Genomic DNA, 6,799 nt, shown 5'->3' on the forward strand with positions numbered 1-6,799 from the left:
GACGGTATTCTCCGACTCCATCAAAGGCTGACTATCACTTATAGAATCTTCTGCTCACACCAAATGGTGATCATTGCCAAAAAGATTATATCACACACAAATAGACAACACAAAAGCAAAGGTAAGCTAGTATACAAAGAAATTAACATATTGTAATGTAAGAAGTCATATATCAACATTCATAACAACCCATCAAACACTTTATCATATCACAATTTAACCTCTCAACTCAATGATCCAGATCCGATGCTGATATAAACTTTGTTGAAGGTGTGCATCCATGGTAGTATCTGCAAATTCATAAACAAGGGTAACTCGATCTGCTTCCCCATGGGGTTAATCTTCCCTTACACGACCCAAAGGACCAGGAAAAAAACTTCCTACCATTCTCTTTGCCACCCCATTCACTCGACATGAGTTGAATGGTTGATAGAATATTAGGATACATTCTTTCCAATGTCTTACTATTAAGCATTCACCACAACTTTCTTGAATATAGAATCTCTCATTGAGATTCTTTTCACAACATCTGTAAGACCCGAGAAAAATGTAGTAAATAGGGAATTAAGTGGTTTTGAGTTTTGAATATTATTTTTTTTGATAATTGATGTGAAGATTTGGGTGTTTATTAGAATTATTATTGTAATGTTAATTATTTAATGTTATTATTATTAAAGTGAAACACATGATTGATATACTGATAATTGGGTGATTAATGTGTGTGTGTGATATTATCAATGTGATTTCTTGGCTTGAAGGATGGTTTAGGATTGAATAGGTGTTGGTTCAATTCTAGGGAAAAAGGAAGGTGAAGGAAACATTTGTTTTATTTTGTATTTTTGCTTAAGGGGGTGTTGGAAGTAAAAGGGGTGTGAATTGAATAAAATAAAAGAAAGGGTGGATAATGAACGTGAGATACAAGGGAGATAGAGATTTAGATAGATTTGGTTTTTAAAATATATTATTATAGCTAAGGAAATATTAGAGATACAATTGGGTTGATTTATAAATATTAAGATATAGAGAGATATGAGTGATAGTTTGTGTTTTAGAAACCCTAGAAACTCTAAATCAAAGAGAGAAAACAAAGAAAGAGATGAGAGTGGCATTTTTGGGAGAAACAGAGAGAGCAACAAAAACTCTTAGTGCAAAGGATGATTTGTAGTGTTTTAGAGTTATAGATAAAGCCCTAGTATTGACCAAGGTTTGGGAAAACTTATCTTTTTTGTTTGTTGTTGGATGTTATATGTTCTTGCTTATCTTGATTGATAATCTTTGTTTTGATGCATGTTGATGAAGTTTGAAAAACAGTTATTTTCATATGTCATTTTAGACCTAATTACACCCTTTACTACTTGGAATGAGCTTAGAATCAAGCAAAACTCAATAAATGAGTCTGTAGAGAGTCGAAAGCTGTTTTTAGCGATATTATGCTTGTTTTGCATTGTTTTGTAGCTATTTTGAGGAAATGAAGAATGGAGCTGAAGATAAAGGTCGTAGGCTCAAGAAAAGAGAAGAAAATTGAAGATTTAAAGAGTCGACGCACCACCCGGCGACAACTTACACCGCTGGGCGGCCCAGGGCGAGGAGTAGACAATGGCATTGGCGCTGGGCGGTTCTGAGGGAAACCGCCGGGTGGTGACGATTGTCGCCGGGCGGTTTGGAGGATTATGGGAAACCGTCGGGCGGCACACTTAAACCGCTGGGCGGTGGTCCGTTGGGCCTAGGCCTGTTTTCTGATGCGCTCCTCACCTATAAATACCCCTACTACGAGTTCAGATTCATTCTTTTGACAGGGGAGAACGGCCAGACTTAATTTGGCTCTCTGGAGAGGATCTCTTGGATGATTAGGCTCCTTTTCATCTTTTCTAGGGTTTGCTTTTCCATTCTTCTTCCATTTTTCATCTAGTTTCGCCATGTCTATGGTGAACTAAACCCTATTGTTGTTGGGGGAAACAATGTAATCTTTTGATACTCTCTTTTATTGAAACTCTTGATTATTTATATGGTTTCCATATGTTTGATTGTTAATTGTTGGGTTCTCATCTGTGCTTAAGGCCTTTATCGTTTAACTCATTCGGTAACTGATGTTTGTCTTTATTGATATGGGGACGTACAGTAATGACATGAACTGGTGAGTAATTTCTTGATTTTTCAATACCACCTAGGGATAGGGGTAGGACGATCAATTGCGTTAACTTCTGTTTATAATGCGGTATTAATTTCTAGGGGAGGCTAGGGATAGTAAGCCAGTAGTTAATATTAGGATCTTTTCGCCGAGGGATCGGGTTAAGGGTAGGCTAAGAAAGTTGCATAACAATTAATTAATCAAACTAATAATCCAAGAGGAGTAGATAAGAGAGAGAGGNTTAGATGAAATTGTAAACCCCCAACAACTCCATTCATCCATTGTTTTCTTTTGTCAATTGAATCAATCTACTTTTGCATGTTAATATTTTTGTTTTCAAATCCAATTTATTAATTTTTATTTTCAAGTCTTATTATTTTAATTCACGTGAACGAGAAAGCCATTTGAGTCTCTTGGGAAGAACGATATTGAGTTTTACCAATTATATTACTTGAACGATTTGGTATGCTTGCCAATCCGTCAACAAGGTTTTGGCGCCGTTGTCGGGGACTTGAGGTTTATTTTTCTAGTAGTGTGAATTAATTGAATTTGACTTGGTTGTAATTATTTTTGTTTTAATTTTGTTAATTGCATTTTATTTTATTTTTCTGCAAAAGTGCTTTTAGGGTGTGTTTCTTGTGTATGCAGGAAACGATACATGCTAGAAGCAGGAAAAACCAACAACCCCTGTTACAAGGTCTACCATACGAGAGGAGAAAGAGACGTTCTTCACGTGAGAGATCTCCTTCTCCAGAAGTTATTTTGCAGTCTTCGCTTGAGACTTTTGCACCAAATCTTGAGGAGATGGCCAACCAACCTCCTCCTAGACGTACTTTGGGGGACGCAACAAATGCAGTAGGCCCCTTAAACTTCAAGAGCATAGCGGTTCCAGCTGACAATGCAACCAGCATGGTGATGAGTCCGGCGCTCATCCAGTTGGTCCAGAACAACCAATTCCATGGACTGTCAAATGAAAATCCTTACAAGCATTTGACTATTTTTGGTGAGATTTGCAACACGGTCAAGATAACTGGAGTGCCGGGTGACAACATCAAACTTAGTTTGTTTCCTTTCTCTCTTGGAGGAAATGCAAAAGATTGGTTGAATTCTTTCCCTGAAGGAACGTTCAGGACTTGGGAAGCAATGTCACAACAATTTGTAACTAAATTCTTCCCAATTCCAAAAATTAATCAAGGGAAGCTGGAGATCTCTTCGTTCAAACAAGGGATGGAGGAAACTCTCGGGCAAGCATGGGATAGATTCAAAGGTTTGTTGAGGGCGACCCCAGTTCATTGGTTCAATAAAACTTCATATTTGCTTGCATTCCTTGGAGGTTTAAGTGCTCATTCCAAGATGATGATAGACGCCTCAGCTGGAGGAAGTATCAATAGAAAAACAGAAGATGAGGCGTATGATTTGATTGAAGAGATGGCTTTAAACGAAGTGTCACAGAGTGAGATGGGCATGCAAAAAGGAGGACTTTTGGATCTTCCTACTGAAGACGCTGCAGCTGCGCAGAATCACCTTCTGAGCTAGAAATTGGATAAGTTGACAAAGGTCCTCTTCGAACTTCCTAGGGGACTTAAAAATATTTCTCAGGCACAACAACTTTGTGATTTATGCGGTGGTGACCATATCAATGGTCAATGTGCTTTCACAGAGGAGATGCAACAGGACGTGAATTATATGGGAGCCCAATTTCAATACAAGCAGGGGAATTTCAACCAAGGTAATTCTAGCCAAGGTTGGAAAAATCATTCAAGTATTGGGCAGAGTCAGAACAACTCATCTGGACAAGTGAGCAACTTCAGGCAGCAACCACCCTCTCCCTTATGGCAGCAGGTTAACAGCTTGACTGAGACAGTTAGAGACTTAACTGGCAGGTTTGACAATTTTTTGAAAGTTTATGAGTCTCAACAAGCAAGTGATAAGGCCAACTTTAGATCTCTAGAGACACAGATTAGTCAGCTGTCTAAGAGGGTTGAAATCACAGAGAAAAATCAATTTCGGGCTAACACTGACGTTAACCCAAAGGAGGAGTGCAAAGTTGTCACAACAGGAGGAAAAAGGAAATCAGAGGAGGAAATAATTGAGATCGAAAGCAGCGAGGAAGAAGAGGAGGAGAGGATTCATGATGAGCATAAGAATTGCGAGGAGAAGAAAATGGACAGAGAAAAAGAGAAGGAAGGTATCAAAGAATCACTTCGTAATATTCTCGAAAAGGTGCCCATTAATCCAAGAACATCTTTGCAAACTTCTGAGGATGATGAAAGGATCAAATATTATTTGGGAAAGTTACTTGATCTGGGCTGTGAAGAAAATCAGGCTATGAAGAAAATCAGGAGCAGTGGGCAAAACCCAGGAAGAAGAACCATCCACAGAAACTAGAGGATTCAGGAGCTTTGACTCTTCCTTGCATCATAAATGATATAGATTTAAGAGAAGCTTTGATTGATTCAGGATCAAGCATTAATCTGATGCCTCTTAGCGATTTTAGGAAGATGAGAAGGATAGAATTAAAGCCCACTAAAGTGATCTTAACAGTGGCGGATGGGTCTAGGAAGAAACCAATTGGAATGGTAGAAAATGCAATTGTTTGGATTGAGGAGTTGGAATTTTTGGTGGATTTTATAGTGGTGGATATGACAAATGATGGAAAAAATTCATTAATCCTGGGAAGACCGTTCATGCGGACTTCCAAGATGGTTATCCGTGTCGATGATGGAGGGATAAAATTGAGGGATTATGACCGTGTGTTGATTTATGGCTCTAAAGAAATTGTGCAAAGGGTAGTAAGGAAAGTCGAGTACAAAAGAGCTAAAAGTGATGTTGCAAAGGAAGAAAAATCCACAGGTATTAATTTTCATACAATTGTAATGCCTTGCAGATTCACGAGAAAATGAAGGTGTGCAAGAAGGAATCAACCCCTTCAGAGGATATGTCATTCTTGCGGGGCCTTGCAGTGCGATTTAAAAACAAGAAGTGGATTATCAACAGAAAGTTAGAAGATGAAGGAATGCTGGAAATTCAAAGACCATATTCCACAATGATCAAGAAGGTGGACCGAAGAAAAGTGAGCCGGTGGGACGATGAAGATCCCAACGTGAAGAAGAAGAGTTGAACTTGCTGGAAATTAATTTTTGTATTTTTAAGAACAATTTTCATTTTCAGTTATTTGCAATTTTTTTATTTTCGTTGGAACATGTACTTTTTGAATTTGTGGAACTATTGTTGGGTAGCATCTACTGAGGGATGCTAAATTTTTGGTATCCACTGAAGGATATCCGGAAGGTACACCTACTGATGGGTGGTGGAAGGAAGTGCACTTACTAACAAGTGCCAAACAGATTTGGGTCAGGCTCGTGACGTTAAACAAGCGCTACTAGGAGGCAACCTAGAATTTCTTCTTACACTTTTGCATTTTAAATTCTTAGAATAGGTTGAATTTTAATTTTGGTGTGTATTCTTGACTTTAATACTTGTTCTGAAAATGTTTAACTGACTGATGTGCATGATAGATCTATTTGATGATTATTTGATGTGGATGAGAATTGAGTTGCAATGCCTGTTGATATTCTGTGAAATATATGTGTGATGAATTATGATTGTGGTTTTGATGCTAAGNAGGATGCATGATTGAATTTTGTGTGAGAAAGCATGTGTGTGAGATTTTGAGCTCCAGAGTTTTTATTGTTGTATGCATTGTTCACAGGAAAACATGAATGATATTGCCTTAACCTTGATGATTGATTGAATTACTTGTAAATGTCATATGATCAAGGCCATTTTTGAGAACCATTCTCTAGCCAAATTTTCACCCAAAATGATTGAAAATGTTATACCCTTTTTGAACCTTAGCCTTAAACAGGATGTGAACCCTTGTCTTTAATTTCTTTACCTTGAGTTGGGATGAGCTTAATTGTATATGTTGAAAAGGTTCAAGTTTGGGGTTGTATGGGGGAAAAATGAGAAAAGCAAATGAAAAGCATTGAGCTCAAATGTTGTGAAAAGAAAAATTCATGAGAAAAAGAAAAGAAAAGAAGAAAAGCATGAAGAAGAGCTCAATGAAAAAGAAAAAGAAAAAGGGGAAAAAGTTGGGAATAAGTGAGATTGGTGAGGAAGAGAGTTGTGCTAAATTGTTGAATATTTTGAAAGCTCTCCTAACTCAAGGACTTTGTATTCCGGAAAAACCAATTTTTCTTGTTAGCTCAACCTCATTACAAGCCTCGAAAAAGTCCTTTTGATGGCATTTGCATGAAAAGATGTTGATTGTTTGAGATGAATCGCAATTTTGTTTTCTGTGACTTGTGAAAATAGAGAGTGGAGTGTAACCTTAAACACTTGAGTGATTGAGTGAAACACTTGCTTGATATGAACTGTTAATTTTCATGAGTGCATTTTTGCTCAGTGGATTGGTCATTCATAATGTATAACATCTGTTGTGCAATCTCTGGATTGAAAGCATGCATGCATATTATCTTGGATTTCACTGAGGATATTGAATTGAGTAGTTTTGGCATGTACTTTGGGATTGTTGAAACATTGGATGGAAGAAGATAAAACCAAGTTTTGTTTTGTTTTGTTTGCTTGAGGACAAGCAAAGTTCTAAGTTTGGGGTGTTGATGAAGGTTGAAAAACAGTTATTTTCATATGTCATTTTAGACCTAATTA

Source organism: Vigna radiata, chromosome 8 (genome assembly GCF_000741045.1).
Source record: "Vigna radiata var. radiata cultivar VC1973A chromosome 8, Vradiata_ver6, whole genome shotgun sequence".
NCBI lineage: Eukaryota > Viridiplantae > Streptophyta > Magnoliopsida > Fabales > Fabaceae > Vigna > Vigna radiata.